Here is a 17,412-nt window from a genome sequence, read left to right as displayed (position 1 = left end):
GCAAACTCTGGTAGAAAACTCTGAAGAGTTCTGTTCTTTTTACTCCACTCAATGTAAATCTTGGGTCTAGGTAATGATTGTCTCCCAGCACAGTTCCCAAGTATCTGTCTGGAGACCCACATGTTCTCACAATTTGTTTCCATTGCATTTTGATGCTCAGCTTGCTGTTTTTTGCAATGTTGGCTGAATCACTTTCTTATCATTATTAGAAAAGAATCTAAGCATATTAGAAAATAGAAAAAGTGGAAGACAGACATTATTACCCTATGTACTTATATGATGGCACAAAGGATGTGACTCTGCACTGTGTACACCAGAGAAATGAAAAGTTGTGCTCCATTTGTGTAAAATGAGTCAAAATGCACTCTGCTGTCATAACTAATTAGAACAAATAAAAAAAAGGAAAAGTGGAGAAAAGCATAAACAAAACAAATCACATTTACTTCTACCACCTAAATCAATTATTATTAATGTTTGGCATATTTTACTTCACCTCTGTCTTGATATGCTTACATTCTTCAAAATAACATTGTATGTGCTGGATAATGTCCTCCATTTCTTTGCACAATAACTTCAATGTCTTTATAATTCTTTCATATCATAAAAATTCTTCAGAATTTTTAAAATTCTAAAGTAAAACTTTAAAATACCTAATATTTCTTTAGAAATCTATAACACGTGTATATATATGTATATGTAACTATGTGTAACATATTCATCTAATACTGAACACAAATTGGATTTTCATATAGGAGTATTTTTTATTATTATTTTGATTCACTGTACACAAATGGGCTACAACTTTTATTTCTCTGGTTGTACACGAAGTAGTGTCACACCATTTGTGCACTCATACATGTACATAGGGTAATGATGTTTGTCTCATTCTATCATCTTTCCTTCCACCGCCCCCTCTCCACCCCTCATTTTCCTCTACACAATCCATCCTTCCTCCATTCTTGCCTTACTCCCCTCCCCATTATGTATCATCATCCACTTATCAGAGAAATCACTTGGCCTTTGTTTTTTTTAGGATTGGCTTATTTCACTTAGCATGATATTCTCCAACTCCATCCATTTATCTGTAAAGGCCATTATTTTATTCTTCTTTATAGCTGAATAATATTCCATTGTGTATATATACCACAGTTTCTTTATCCATTCATCTATTGAAGGGCATCTGGGTTGGTTCCACAATCTAGCTATTGTGAATTGAGCTGTTATAAACATTAATGTGGCTGTGTCACTGTAGTATGCGGATTTAAGTCCTTTGGATATAGGCCAAGGAGTGGGATAGCTGGGTCAAATGGTGGGTCCATTCCAAGTTTTCTAAGGAATCTCCACACTGCTTTCCAGAGTGGCTGCACCAATTTGCAACCCCACCAGCAATGTATGAGTGTACGTTTTCCCCAATCCTCACCAACACCTATTGTTGTTTGTATTCTTGATAATAGCCTTTCTAATTGGGGTAAAATGAAATCTTAGGGTAGTTTTGATTTGCATTTCTCTTATTACTAGAGATGTTGAACATTTTTTCATGTATCTGTTGATTGCTTGTAGATCTCATTTTGGGAGTATTAAAAACATCCAAATCAATACTCCATAGAAATTCATAATTAGAAATGGCTTGCTAAGTGATTTATTTATACTTTGTCAATTTTAAGATAAAGATTTTGTAATTATTAAATTTTATTTTAAATGAATTTTATTACAGAAAATATTATTCTAGATTACAAAGTATGATGATTTTAACTTCATGTAGTGATTAAAGGTAAGTAGATTCATCTTTTTATAATATTTATTGTACCCTCATAAAAGTAACAAAAACTATAATAATAGCTACCACTTTGGAGTGCTTGCTCTGTATCAGGCATTGTGCTAAGTGGTCTACAGGAACCAACTCACTTGAACACTTAATGAAGCAGAGCTATTTTTGTCCCTAATTTTATTGAACAAAATTTAGAACTATTCCTACGTCATTCATTAAATGGAAGAGCTTCGAATTAAACCAAATTTTGCCTGATTCCAAAGACAATACTTTTAACCATTTATATAAAGCAGCACGCTGTGTGTTTTATAGAACTTATAGACTTAGCATCTGCCATGTGTTTCCTTACTGATGGGTTCCAGATACCAAATTTTTACTTGGTTCTTAAATGGAAAAGAGCAGAGGTGGTTCAGAGCGACCTGAACAGTGTGGAGATGGGAACACCAGCAAGGTACCACAGTCCAGTGAGGATAACACTCCTCTTTGTGGCCCAGGCAGATCAGCTGAAAATTTTGTGCCTTTCTATAATGATGATAATCCAGGTCACTATAAATCAAAAGCAAGGTGAACTTCAGGATACGACAATAATCATGTTCCTTCGTGCTGGAATGTGAATTCTCTACTTATTGGTCCCTCTGCTGTCCTGGCCTTTTTAGTTACATCCCTGCTGTCAGAGGAAGTGTGTAATCAATACAGTAGAATTTGAGGGAACTGAGGACAAAGTCAAAATTGTGATGAGGCCCTCCATCCTAAACCGTCATAGAATATCCGCATTTGCTGCTTTCACTTTCCCCCCTCTCATTAAGCCTCTTGACTTGCAGCAAGCACGGTGATCATTTCAGAGCTATCTCTTTTCCAGTTAGGTTGATTCCCCCCCAAAAGCTAGCCATTGCTATTTGGATAACACCCGAAATACTCAACATGACCTACAAAGTCCTACATGGTCTGGCTTCTGCTTACAGACTAGATCTCGACTGCTTTCAAAATCCTCCATCACTGAGCTCCCAACACAAGATCTTCTCCTCAAATTAGCTAAGCCCAACTCCAGCCCTAGTCTATACTGCCATTCCTTAGCAGGAATGCTCTTTCCCCAAGATTTTCACCTCACTTTCTCTTCTTTCACTTTTAAGCAACAACTTCATTAGAATATAATTTGCCCATTTATAATAGTTCAGAGTATTTCAGTATATTTATTTAAGAATCACTACTATCTAATTTTAGAACATTCTCAATTTGAAATTTAAATCAAATATCATATCATTAAACAGGAATTGTCTATCACTGATCAGAAAAGCCTACTATGTTTCTACAGACATTCTCAATCCTATTACCTTCTTAAACTTACCTGGAATTATTTGCCTGAGGCACACACACTTTGTTATTACATCCTAGCACTTGAAAAGGTGTCCCCAACACATAGTGAGCACTCAATATTTGATGAGTGAGTAAATGGTGGCATTATTGCTTTTGCTTCTTGTGTCTTATGTAGTGTGAGAATAGAGAAAATCTTTACCATGGGCTGGAAAACCTTGAATTATGATCTCTAAAACTCTTATAAATCAAGGCCCAGAGAAGTCTTATCCCTTTTTCAGAATTATGTAATAGGAGAATACCAGGGCTGGAATTCAAACCCAGTGCTGTCTGGCTCTAAATGAGGGAAATTTGATCAGGCCAATGTAATTTGAACCCATCAAATAACTCAAGAATTATATGTCAGGTTTTATTTAAGTTCCAGAAAGAGGGAAACTAGATAAATCAGAGAACCCTCTGGCCACAAAACCCTTAGAATGCTGAGCAAAATATCTCAGGCATATTGTGAAGTGCACAGAGGGGCATAAAAAGTACAAAGGGAAATGCTCAACAGACTGAACTCCAAGCTGGAAACTAAAGGCTGGTTGTCTCGCAGACCTTTGTCAACCTCAGTAACACAGACAGCTGGTATTTTGTGGCTACAGAAGACAAAAGATAAGGTTTTATATCAGGTGGGGATTTGGAACTGAGATCTTAGGGGAGAAAAAGCAGACAGCGGTGGGAGCTTTACTCGCAGCATGACAACCCGTACTGACAAAGAAAGACGGTGAGGGGCTCTTTCTGTCTTGGCCTGAGTTCTAGAATGAGCAGAAACCTGATTTATTTTTTTCCATTCCAATTTTGTTTTTTAAGTTTTAACCCTCACGTCCTAGCCCATTCTTGTTATATCCTGGTGAGTGATCGCGTGCACTTGAAAAGAGCATGCATTCTGCAGTTCCGGAAGGTGGTGAGCTACATGGAGAGCCAGTGGCTGATGGCGCCGTGTGAGTTTTGTGTATTCTTAATGATTTTGGGGTCCCCTCGTTCTCTATTTTGGACACACAAGGGATATGAAATTTCAAACTCCGCTGTGGTTTTATCAGCTGTCAGCTGGTCTGATGCTCTGTCATGGGATTTATAATCATTGGATTTTTATGTAACATTGATTAATTAGCTCTTTTATCATGAGACGTTCCCCTAATTCTCTTGTTCTGATTATTCTGTTATTCATATTACCCGGTCATGCCAACCGTGCCAACTTCGTTATGATTAGGATTGGCATGATTTGTCTTTTCCTCTTCTTATACTTTCAACCTGTCTGTGTTGTTGTTTGCGATTTACATCTCGAATGAATGAATATTGGTGACCCATTTGGGTCCTGAGGTTTTTTTTGTCCTGAGAGCTTCTATATTTTAATTGGAGCACCTTGTCTCCAACTCACATTTAATATGTGATTATTGATGTGCTTGGGTGTGAGCCTACTCTCTTGCTTTCTGTTTCCTGTTTGTTCTATCTATACCTGGAACTTTTCTTTTCCTTTTCTTACTACTTTTGGATTAATTTTTTAAAGTCATATCATTTTATATCTTCTTTTGGCTTATTTGTTTTGTTTATTTTAATGCTTAATTTTTTTTTTTTAGTTTTAATGGTTTTATTTTATTTTGTAGTTATTTTCAAATAATAATACACTTTTTTACTTATAACGTGTAAACCTGACAACAGTGTTCTTTGGTTTTATTCCACCCCATCATTTGGGCTGTTGGCAAACATTCCTCTGGGTTTTGACCTTGAAACGCTTTTATAATTTTTTGTGCTAAACTGTCAATTACCCTTCAGAGAAACTAAAAAGTTGAAAGAAAAAAAGAAGAGTGTACCTACATGGTTAGTGTTCCTGGCTCTCTTCTTTTTGTGGTTCCAATTTCCCATTATTTTTCTTAGCTTGAAAAGCTTCCCTGAACAATCCTCCTAGCACAAACCTGCGGAAAATGAATTCTCTCAACTTTCTTTTGCCCAAATGTGTCTTTATTTTTACCTTCACTTCTGAAGAGTGTTTGTGCTGGATAAAGAATTCCAGACTGACTTTTTTTTTAGGTTGCTTTTTAAAATTATAATTATTAACACACAACACTTCAGGAATTTAAAGCTTCCAGTGCCTTCTTCCCTTAACTGTCTGTCTTGAGAAGTGAACAACGATTCTTTTCATTGTTGTTTGTGGTTTTATATCCAGGTTACTTTTAGCATTCTTCCTTTATAGCTGGTTTGAGGACATTCTTTATGGCTTGCCTTACTGTAATTTCCTTTGTTGACCCTCTATCCAACTTTTTGAATCTGTAAGTTTGGAATTTCCATCAAATTTGAAAAACTTTTCAGTTATTGTTTGTTTAATATTTCCCCCACCCTTAACATTTCTCATTTCTCTCCTCCAGTTACACACATTTACACCACCTGGATGGTCACACGGGTCACCAAGCATTATGGTTTGGATATTAAATGTCCTCCAGAAGCTCATATGTTCAAGTCTTGGTCCCCAGCCTGTCGTGCTGTGGGAGGTGTTGGAAACTCAGGAGGCAGAACCTCAGGGAAGGAAGTGAGGCCACTGGAGGCTGCCCTTTAAGGGGACATGGGACCCCGGCTCCTCCTCTAGAGGCGTCCTCCTCCACCACACACGCCTGCCGCCATGATCTACTGCCTCACCACAGGCCCAAACGTGACTGGGCCAACCATGGACTGAAACTTCCAGAACCATGAGCTAAAATATATCTTTCCTCCTTTAAATTGATTTTCTTGGGTATTTTTTCACAACAACAGAAAGCTAACACTCCAAGTCTCTGTCCAGTTTTTCTGACTTTCTCTGTGTCAGTTTCTGTAATTTCTATTATTCTTTCTTCAAGTTCACTGATTGTTTCTTCTGCAGTATAAATGTCTCACTTCAAATACTGTTATTTCTTACTTCTGTAATTTTCATTTGGTTATTTTCATGGTCTCAGTTTGGCTAATGTTTCCTTACTATGTTTATGGATTTCTCAAACTTCTGGATATATTTATAATAATAGTTTTAAAGCCCTTGCTTCCTATTTTATCATCTCTCTCATTTCTGGTTCTACTTCTATTAGCTGATTATTCTTCTAATAATGAGTTCCTTCCTCACCTATCTAATAATTTCATCTTGTATCTAGGACGTGTTATATTTGCCTTTTGGGTGTCCACATTGGACTGTAATCCCTATAGAGTGTTGAGTTTTGTTCAGCCAGATAGCTGATGTACTTGCAGATCAGTCTGATTCTTCTAAGGTTTGTTCTAAACTGTTATTAGACAGGATCTGTAGAATCCCTTAGTCTAGGATTAGATTAGCCTTATTCCCAAAGTGTGAACTCACTGGGGTCTCTTTTGAAGTCCTAAGTACTTAGCAAGGTCTCCCCCTCTGGCTATTCAGAAATCAAACCCATCCCAACCTGTGTGAACTCTGGCAGATACTCAGCCAACTGCTGCCTCTATAATGTTTCTTCCCCAGTAGATGTCCTTCATCTGGTCTCCGGAAGGCTTGCCTTCAGCATATGCAGCTTAATAGTTGTACTAATCTGCTTAGGCTGCCAAAATACTGGCAGCTGGGCGGCTTAACAGCAGAAACTTATTTTCTCATAGTTCTGGAAGCCAGAAGTTGAATATCAAGGTGCCCTCAGGGTTGGTTCTCTTCTGGCTTGTCGATGGCTGCCTTTGCATTGTGTCCTCACATGACTGCCCTTTATGCCCAGGAAGAGAGAGGGACAGAGCATATGCACCAGGGCACTTGGTGTCATTCCCCTCCTCATAGGACGGCAGCCCTCTGACACAGGACCTACCCGTAGGACCTCAGTTGGCTCTGACGGACACATCTCCAACGTCAGTCAACTTAATGTTGGGGTTTCAGCATAGGAGTTTGGGGTGGAGGGGTTAGGGAGGGAGACACAGGTCAGTCCATAACAGTTGTCCACCAAGGTCCTAGGGATTTCCTGTATGGATTCTGTAGTTCTTTATCTAAACAGCACATTCCACACTCTCAACTGAGTCAGCCTTCCCAGGCTCCAATCACTGTTTGCCTAGCTAAGTGACACTTCTATGTTCTGTTTGGGTCCTTCCACCCCAGAAAACAGTCCAGAAAATTCTCTGGACAGGATGCACAGTGGACATTTCCTCATGGCATTTGTTTTCCTTCTCTTAAGGATCACAGTTCTGCATTGCTTGTTGCCTGAAGTGTGAAGACTGTTGTTTCATGCATTTTATCCATTCAAATGGCATTTTACGGCAGGAAGGCCAGTCCAATACGAATTATTCCATCACAGGTGGAAGCAAAAGTGCCCTGAACTACCTACATACAAGCGCGCACGCGCGCACACACACACACACACACACACACACACAAGTTTAAAACAGACGTGGCCTCATGCATATTTGAGGTTTGAAATTCAGACTGTTGGCATTGTCTATGAAACTCTAAACTGAGAATTAAGAAATTCACTGGGATACATGACAGAAGCAAATGCAGATTTCTCTGGAGGGACAGATCTTCAACCTAACTTGTGCAAGATTACCACGTAAAGCCCAGCCAAACCCAAACTCTAAAATTACAAAATATGCAAGGAAATAAGGCAAGAATCAGCATAAATCAAAAACAGGAAAAGATCCCAGAGTCTTTGGATTTCAGAATTGTTGCATATAAAATTTGAAGTAAGATCTTAAAATTTTTTTAAGGAAATACAAGATGAAAAACATGAGAAATGTACATAGTACCATAGAAGGCCAGCTGTATTTGAAGAAGCTTCTAGAAATAGAGTTTCTAGGAAAGAAAACAATATGTTATACTAAATAGACAAGTAAAATCGTAAATATTGACACAACTATAAAAGGAATTAGGAACCTCTGAAACCATGAGCCCAAAATAAACTTTTTCTCTTCTAAGTTGGTTTTGTTTATTTTGATTACAGTAATGAAAAGCCAACACACCTACTAAGGTCATCTAAAAGTATTAGGAATATTTATTTTCAAATAAATGAAAACAATTGGTCACAAACAGAATTTATTCAGGAAACTTCTAAAGTATATACTTGAAGAGAAAGGAAAATGAATTCAGAACGACCAAACTTCAAGGAAAAATGGTAGGTAGATAAATTTTTTAAAAAAAATATTAATTTAAAGAGAAAGAGAAGAAGCAGACGGAGGCAGCACCTGGATATTCATCAAAAGGGAAACTGAAGTTCTACATATCCACACCATTTATGAAGAAAGTGTTATGGTTTGGATGTGAGATGTCCCCCAAAAGCTCACATGTGAGACAATGCAGGAAGGTTCAGAGGAGAAATGATTGGGTTGTGAGAGTCTTAACCCGATCTGTGATTTAATCCCCTGAAAGGGATTAACTGAGTGGTAACTGATGTGGTAGAGCGTGGCTGAAGGAGGAGGGAATCAGGTGTGGCTTTGGGGTATATATTTGTATCTGGTGAGTGGAGTCTCTCCACTTCTTGATCACCATGTTGTGAGCTGCTTCCCTCTGCCACACTCTTCCACCATGATGTTTGGTCTCACCTCGAGTTCCAAGAAATGGAGCCGGCCTTTTATGGACTAAGACCTCTGAAACTGTGAGTTCCCAAATAAACTTTTCCTCCTAAAATTGTTCTAGTTAGATCTTTTAGTCACAGCAGCCAAAAGCTGACTAAAACAGAAATTGGTAACATGAAAGGGGTCATTGCTGTGACTAACCTGTCCATGTGTTTCAGAAGGTTTTGGAGCTTTTTGAATTGGTGGGAGGAATTTTGAGATATATAGCAGTGCAATCTAGAACTGCTTTAGATTATTGTCAGCAGAGATGAATGGCTGATTCTGTTGGGAGCTCAGAAGACCAGAATGGCAATAGGACTGTGGTCAGTGAAGACAGGGCTCAAGAGGGTTCAGAAAAGGAGGATTCTATTGGAAGTTGGAGTAGAGGTCATTGCTTATTATGTTCTGACTGAGAAGTTGTCTGAATTTTGCCAGCATCCTGAGACTTTCTATGAGGCCGATTTTAGAAGAAATAGACTTCTTAATCTGGTGGAAGAAATGTCTAGGCAGCATGGCATTCAGGAAGTGGTATGGATATTGCTGGAGGCTTTTAGCCTAATTTATTGTGATAATCAGGAGTAGAAAACAGCAGAAAGATTTAAAAAACTTGAAATGAAAGGAAAACTAGGGCTAAGGAAGCTGCAGTTGTTAAAGACATTACAGCCACTACAAAAATGCTAAGACTTTGCCTAGAGACAATAAGAAAGATGGCTTGAGGGCATCTCAGGAGCTGGCAAGACCACAGCCATCTCAAGCTCAAGAGTAAAGGTGAAAAATCTCTTAAGAAGAGACCAGTAGGGCACCCTTCTTAGACAAGGGGACCTGGGAAGTTCTTTCAACATGCTCAGTCACCCAGACACTCAGAGGCTGCTGCAACCAGGGTCCCTGAAGGCTTGGCTATGTTCGAGATGACAGCAGACTCTGGCATCAACTATGAGGTGCTGGTTCTGCAGGAATGCAGGATGATGGAGTTAGGGTGTCTTGGAGGTTTCCACCAAGATTTCAAAGAAAGGCCTGGAAGGCCAGGCAAAGTGCAGCAGGGTCAGAGTCTCTGCAGGCACCCCCTGAGAAGTCAAAGTGTGGACATGTGAGAAGGAAGCTGAAGCTTCAGTGGAAACCCCCGAGATTAAGAAATGCCAGTAACATAGGACATCGACCTAGGAAAGCTGCAGGAAATGAGCAGAAACAAGCCAACAGGAAGGCCATTTGGGCTTCAATCAAAAAGGTCACAGGGGTAGAGCTACACAAGCCCTTTGGAGAGAGCATCACAATGCCATGTGCCCCAGGTGCCGAACTAGGAACCACAGGACTTGTTTGCCCAGCAGGATTTCGGTCTTGCTTTGGTCCCATCCCTTCTTTCTATGCCCCTATTTTTGTAAATGGAAATGTTTACTCAGTACAGCTATGTGTTGGATATTTGTAAATTGCTTTTAATTTTATAGGAGCTCACAATGTGAGATTGCCTTGAGCCTCAGAGAAAACTGTGGACTTGAACTCTGAGCGATCTTGGAACTGTTGACTATGGAGACTCTTGGAAATGGACTAAATATATTTTGCATTGGCAGATGAGTGCAAGCTTTTGGGGGCCCGGGTCAGAATGTTATGGTTTAGGTAGGAGATGTCCCCCAAAAGCTCATGTGTGAGACAATGCAAGAGGTTCAGAGGAGAAATGATTGAGTTTTAAGAGTGTTAACCCAATCCCCTGGTAGGGATTAACTGAGTGGGGTGTGGCTTTGGGTATACATTTGTATCTGATGAGAGGAATCTCTCTCTGCTTCCTGACCACCACTTAAGCTGCTTCGCTCTGCCACGCTCTTCTGCCATGTTGTTCCTGTCTCACCTCCAGCCCTGAGCAACGGATCCCACTGTCCATGGATTGAGACCCCTGACTCTGTGAGCCCTCAAATAAACTCTTCCTCTTCTACAGTTGTTCTAGTTGGGTCATTTAGTCACAGTAGCAAAAAAGCTGACTAAAACTGAGGGGAATGATCAGTGTTAAAACCTTGGCCAGGAGTAAGGTTGAGAAATAGGTTATGTTAGATTTTATTAATCATCTATATCAAATATTAAATGAATAATTCAAAGACTAGAAATGGCAGGTAAAATATGCAAAGTGTGAGAATTTTAAAATTAAGCAAATAAGAAGGCATAAAAGATAAATGTGGGGAAAGTTGGGTAATTATCACACACACACACACAAAGCATGGTAGAAATGAATCCAAATTAGCCAATAATGAAATTGACATAGATTAAACTCATAAATTTAAAAAAATGATCAAGGTGACTACAGTTAATAATCCATTGTTATCCAGTTTGCAACAGTTATAAGAAAAGTTGAATATCACAGGTTAGAAGGATATACCATGAAAATATTGAACAAAGGGAAACTGTTGTATGTATATTAAAATAAAATCTTAATGGAAACACACTAGAAGGGATAAAGTCCTTATATGATGGTAAAAGTTATTATTACTATAAAAATGTAGTAATGCTAAACTTATATTCACCAAATGATATAACATCAAATATGTGAAAAGAAAAAAATGACAATTATAATGAAGAATAAAAATCCATAATCATAGAGGGAGTTTTTAACATGTTTCAGTAATAGATAAAGCAGATATAAGAAATGAGTGAGATTGTAAAATATTAGAACAAGTCAACTAAAAACGGTAGAGTTAACAAAAATAACAGCATGCACAATTAGAGGATGTATGGGACATTTATGAAATTTGACCACTTAAGCATAAAGCAGGACTCTGGCCAAAATGTAGTCAAGTTAAAATTCAACAGCACATATTTAGGGGAAAAATACACATTAAATTTTAAACACATTAAAACAGTACATGTGGCAAAGAAAAAAAATCATACTTAGACATTAAACTTATGGGATATAGCTATACCAACAGCTGAAGAGACTTATTGTTTAAAAAACAAGAAGGCAAAATAATAAAATATGCATCCAGGTTGAAAAAGGACAGAGAATCAAAAAGAGTAGAAAATTAATGAAGAACAGGCATGAATGAAACAAAAGACAAATTTTAATTGAAAATCACTCATCATACCAAGAACAGGAAGTTGTTAAACTGAATGAAAAAAGAAAATTCATGTAAAGACTGAGCTGACAAAGATGTTAGAATTACTTGGAAAATATTTTAAACTAACCATTATAAAAATGCTTCAATGATCAGTTTAAAATGTATTTGAAACAAAAAAAAAACAAAAAACAAAAACAAGAAGTCTCAGCAAAACGTTTTGGAAAGTAGAAGATATAAAGAAGAACCAAATAAATTTCAGAGATAATAAAATGACCAAAATTTAAAGTTCAGGCAGGAGCAGAATGGAAAGAACTGAGGGAAAAATTACTGAATGGGAGGATAGAACAATAGAAATCATCTAATCAGATACATATGGACTATAGCAAACAATCTAATATTGATGCTATGAAGGAAAGGAGAAAATGAGCTTATAAAAATAAAGTATGATTGAAAACTTTTCAAATTTGAAAAAGAGAAACCTACAGATTCAAGAAGGTTGGTGAACCTCAGATAAGATAAAAACATACCAACTCAAATAAAAGTCAAACTTCTATCTCTAAAAATAAAGGAAAAATCTGAAAAGCAGCAAGAAAGAAATGTCACTTTATAAAGGAATTAAAACAAAATGACAGTGAATTTCTCATATGAAACCATAGAGACCAAAAGAGTGGCACATTTTTCAAATGCTAGAAAAAAAAAAAAAGAACTGTCAACCATAAATCTATATCCAAGAAAATATCCTCTAGGAAAGAGGGTATTATCAAGATATTCTCCACTAAAGAAAAACTAACAGTTGTTGCTGGCAGGGCCACCTTAAGAGAATAGCTCATGGAGGTTCTCCAAACATAAAGGAAATGATTAAAGAAGAAACTTGAAGCCTCCTGAAGGAGGAAATGATAGTAAACTTTAAAAATGAGTCATCGTGGTAGTCCTCTTGAGTCCTCTTAATTGTTTGATAATTGAATCAGAAATTATAACACTGTCCAATGTGATTCTAGGTATATGAAGAAAGATTTCAGATTATCATGAGTGTCAGAGTATAAAGAAGCACCAAGGGGGGTAAAATTTCTATTCTCTGTTCAAACTTGTAAAATGACACCACCAATACATTATTTTAAGTACAATGTGTATAATACCTAAAGCAATCACTTAAAAAGCTATGAAAGAGATACACTAAAAAACACTACAGATAAATTAAAATAGAATTCTAGAAAAATATTCAAGTAACCCATAAGAATACAGGAAAAAGAAAACAAACTAAAAAAAGTGAAGTAATAGAAAACAAAATATTCCCTCTCATTAATAATCAAATTAAATGTAAATACCTAAATGGACCAGTTAAAAATTAGAAATTGGCATACTACATTTTTAAAACATGGTACAACTATATGCTGTCTGAAAGAAACTCATTTCAAACATGCAGGCATAGGTATTGTGTTAGTGAGGGTTCTCCAGAACTAAAGAAGCAGAACTAAACCAAGAGGATGTATGTGTGTATACAGATACATACACATAAATATAGACACTTATATACATGTGCACATACACAGAGAGAAATAGAGAAAGATTTTAAGGAATTTGTTCATGAAATTATGGAAGCTGGCAAATCCAAAATCTGCAGTGTTAGTGACAGGCTAGAGACATAGGTAAGAGTTGCTGTTGCAGCTCAAACCAAGACAGTCTGAAGATAATTCTCTTTTGTTTGTTTTTTGTTTTTTGGTTCTGCTGGGGATTGAACCCAGGGCCTTGTGCCTGCAAGGCAAGCACTTTACCAGCTGAGCTATATCCCCATTCCAAACAATTCCCTTTTCTTCATGGGAACCTCAGGTTGTTTTTAATTTTTAATTCTATTTATTTGTTCTAATTATTGACACAAGATAGTAGAATGTATTTTGACATAGCACACATATATGAAGTATAACTTCTCATTCTTCTGGTTGTACATGATGTAGAGTTACACTGGTCATATAATCATGCATTCAGGGTGTTTTAAACTCAACTAATAGGTGATGCCTACCTACATGGTGGAAGGTAATCTGCTTCACTCAAAGTCTATTTATTTAAATGTTAATTTCTTCTGAAAACTACTCTCACAGCATCACCACGTTGGGATTTTATCACATATTTAAATATCTTGGCTTAGCCAAGTTGACATATCAAATTAATCATCACAAGTCCATTCTGGGGACACATGGCACTTTTACACACCTCCCTGAAGACAAAAACAAGGCTGTACTTACACCCAACACAATCCAGCTGCCCTGCATAAAACTGAAAACACACTAACTTTCCCCAGAAGAGAATTCAAAGTCCTTGGGAGATGTTCATTCTTCCCCTTCTTGATATCCTGTCATTTAAATACAAGGATTTGATGTCAGCAATACTTACAGCACTACCTAATGTAGTCAAAAAAACCATCATGTTAGATGATAAAGGATAAGGGAGGATAGAAAACAAAGATATTTGCTATACATACACACATTCAGAACAAAAAGTAAGGAAGAAATGCTCAAAACAATTAGTCTTGTAACTAGTTTTATAATCATATATGGTATTTATTACTACCTTCTTCCACCACCCATTCCATATTCCTTCTGCCCTCAGCCAGCACTCAGTCGGCCATGTTCTCTACTTGGAGAACCTGTAGGTAGGTTCATTCTCGAAAGATCTAGGTCATTAGATTGGGTTAGGACTGGGTTAAGTTTTCCATTGACTTTAATCACAGGGAATGATAGTTCTAAGATGGCTTAATGAATCTCCTTTATTCCAGACTACTCTTCCTTACCTCCATTGTGGAAAGTTGTCCAATTTCCTCTTGAGAGTCAGGTTTAGTCACCTCAGCCATTATAGTAATTCCCATTTTTTATCAGTTTAGAGATTTGAGAAACCCAATGTAGCTGAGTGTTATTAACTTCTAGTTCAATGGAATCATTGTTGTGTTTCTTGGTGTAAAAATTACTGGCTTTGGAAGTAAGACTTCTAGACCAGCAGGGCACAGTCAGAGACAGGAAGCAAATATTTTGCTAGTAAAGTAGTAGGGGCAGTAGTGAGTGTGACACTCCCATTTCCATTCCTTTGATTGCCGTATCCATGAATCCTGACTGTGGGGGAAAGAACACCATAGGTTGGATGCTGTTCAGAATAGGTACAACCTCCTGGAGAACCTTGCCCCAGCCCTGCAAGGTATGGCCTTGTGCCTTGTCCTCTAACTGAGTCTTCCACAGGCAATTTCACCCCTCCATCAGACCAGCTCCTTCAGGGTGATCAGTGAATTTTATATGTTCCCATTGCTGCTCTTCGTTTGGTGTTAAAGTGAATTTTCTTGACCAGAAGCAGTATCCCGTGGAATACTATGGTGTTGATCAGGAAATGTGCAAATCCACAGATACTAGTTCCGGCAGAAGTAATTCTGTGTCTAGAGTAAGTGTCCATACCAGTAAGAACAAACTGTTTCCCCTTCCATTTTAAAAACCTGACACCAGGTTGATCACCTTGTGAATTAGCAATACTGGAGACTAAATGTTGGTCACCTGTTAGCAGATCAGATGCTCAGCAGGAGGTACAGCCATGTCGTCCTGGGTGAGTGCAAGTTCACATTGCTGAGCCCAAGTGTAGCCTCCACCCTGCCGACCTGGCCACTTTCTCGTGAGCCCTTGGGACGATGACAGGAATGGCTGGTGAAGTGGCTAACTGGAATCCACGGAATGGTCATCCTATCCGCTTGATTATTAAAACACTCCTCTGCGGAGGTCTCTCTTCAGCGTGCAATCACATGGAACACAAATACCATCACATATTTTGCCCATTCCAAGGGATCTAACTACAAACGTCTTTCCCAGTTTTCCTCGTGACTACTATTCCAGTTGTGTTTCTTCTAAGTCCCTGACCGTCATCCAGGCAAACCATGGGTCATAGTCTGTAAATTGGTCTATAATCCCATGTCTGGTCAGTTTTCTGCCAAATCAAAATAATCAAGTGCACTGCTCAAGCTTCTGCCCATTGTAAAGAATTTTCTCCACCATCATCCCTCCTGGATGTCCCAGGAAGGGGCAGTAGTGCTAGCTGCTTTGAGGTGGTGCCTGATGATCATACGGGACCACGTATGAGCCAGGTCTGAATCTCTTCCTCTGTCAATCTTATGGAAGGGAAAGTGAGAAGGAACTCCCACGAGGTTAGAGGTGCAGCCTGGGAAAAAAAAAGTCAGGGTATCAGCGGGGGGTATCATGAGCATTTAGGCCACAAGACTTCCTTGTGTCTTTCAGGTCCTACTCGAGTCTGATTTCACATATAGCACTTCCATTGGATGAGGTGCTGCTGTATTCACCTAACTTTATGGCTCGGTGAGTCCAATAACATCCAGTTTATGATGAGCAGCTTAGGTTACATAACTCCTGGTTAAGCATTCAGACTCTACTAAAGCATAGTAGAAGCCAAAAGCTATTTCTCAAAAGAAAATTAGTTACCACAGAGGATAGCACTCTTTGCTCCAAAACCCTAAGGGTAAGTGCTGTGGTCCACCCATAGGGATCTGCCATGGACTCCAGCCAACATCCCTATTGCCAGTGCCATTTAAGTACCATTGGATCACATTGGTCACATGGTCTATGTATTAGAGCAACTTGCACCGTTGCCTGGACCTATTTCCAGAACCTTCTCCTGTTCTGGGTTCCACACAAAACTAGCAACTTTTCAACTCTCCGTAGATAGGCCAGCGGAACACAGCCAAGTAAAGAATGTGTTTTCTACAAAATCCATTTAGGCCCACTAAGTGTTGAGCCTCTTTCTTGGTGGTAGAAGAGATACAATGACTTATTTTCAAAAGTGATATTTTTCTGTGCCCCACACCACTAGATGCCTAGAAGTTTCACCAAGGTAGAAGGTCCCTGAATTTTTTTGTTGTTGTTGTTGGACTTATTTCCTACCTCCAACACACAAGTCTTGCAAATCAGTTTACATTAGTTGCTTCCTCCTACTCAGTAAGTCCAATCAGGATAATATCACCAGTGTAATGGCCGATGTGATGTCTTATGGAAGGGAAAGGTGATAAGGATCCCTGAGAACTAAACTGTTGACACTGATGTGTCCCTGGGGTAGGACAGAGAAGGCAGACTGCCTGCCTCGCCAGCTGAAAGCAGGCTGCTTCTTACTACCAGGTGTGGAGAAGAGGCCCTGCCAGAGTCAGAGCTGCATGCAGGCATGAGTGGTTGTGATAATTTATTTGCTCAGGTAATGACGTCACACCTGGCGTAGAAGACGCACCTGGTTAACTGAACCACTGTCCACCGACATTCTCCAAGACCGCCGTTCTTCTGTATCAGGCCCAAAGATGGGTTGGAAGGAGATGTGATGGGAATGTGATGGAGAGCCCCCTGCGTCTTGCAGGATCTTGGTGGTGATACTCACCTCTGCACTTCACCCTGGAATGCAGTCTTGCGTTTGGTTCACTCTTTTCCTGGGTAGGGGCTATTTTCCCAATGGCATTCACTGGCCTTTTTCACCATGACAGCCCTCACCCCCCAGTTCGGGGAACCAATGCAAGGTTTCTGCCAGTTGCTGATGTGTCTACTCCGATTATCACCCTAAAACTGCAAAATAACCACAGACCAGGCTCAGGGACCCACTGGCCCCCCGGGAGGTGGAACTGAACTCAACTTCACTGATCCCCTGATCTCCGTAAGCCTCTACGCTGACTAGTGAGGCCCGTGATGTTTCGAGTCTTCTGAAACCAGAGTTAGTCCAGAGCCC

This window comes from Sciurus carolinensis, chromosome 16, assembly GCF_902686445.1.
Source record: "Sciurus carolinensis chromosome 16, mSciCar1.2, whole genome shotgun sequence".
NCBI lineage: Eukaryota > Metazoa > Chordata > Mammalia > Rodentia > Sciuridae > Sciurus > Sciurus carolinensis.
Note: the sequence above shows the minus strand (reverse complement) of the source record.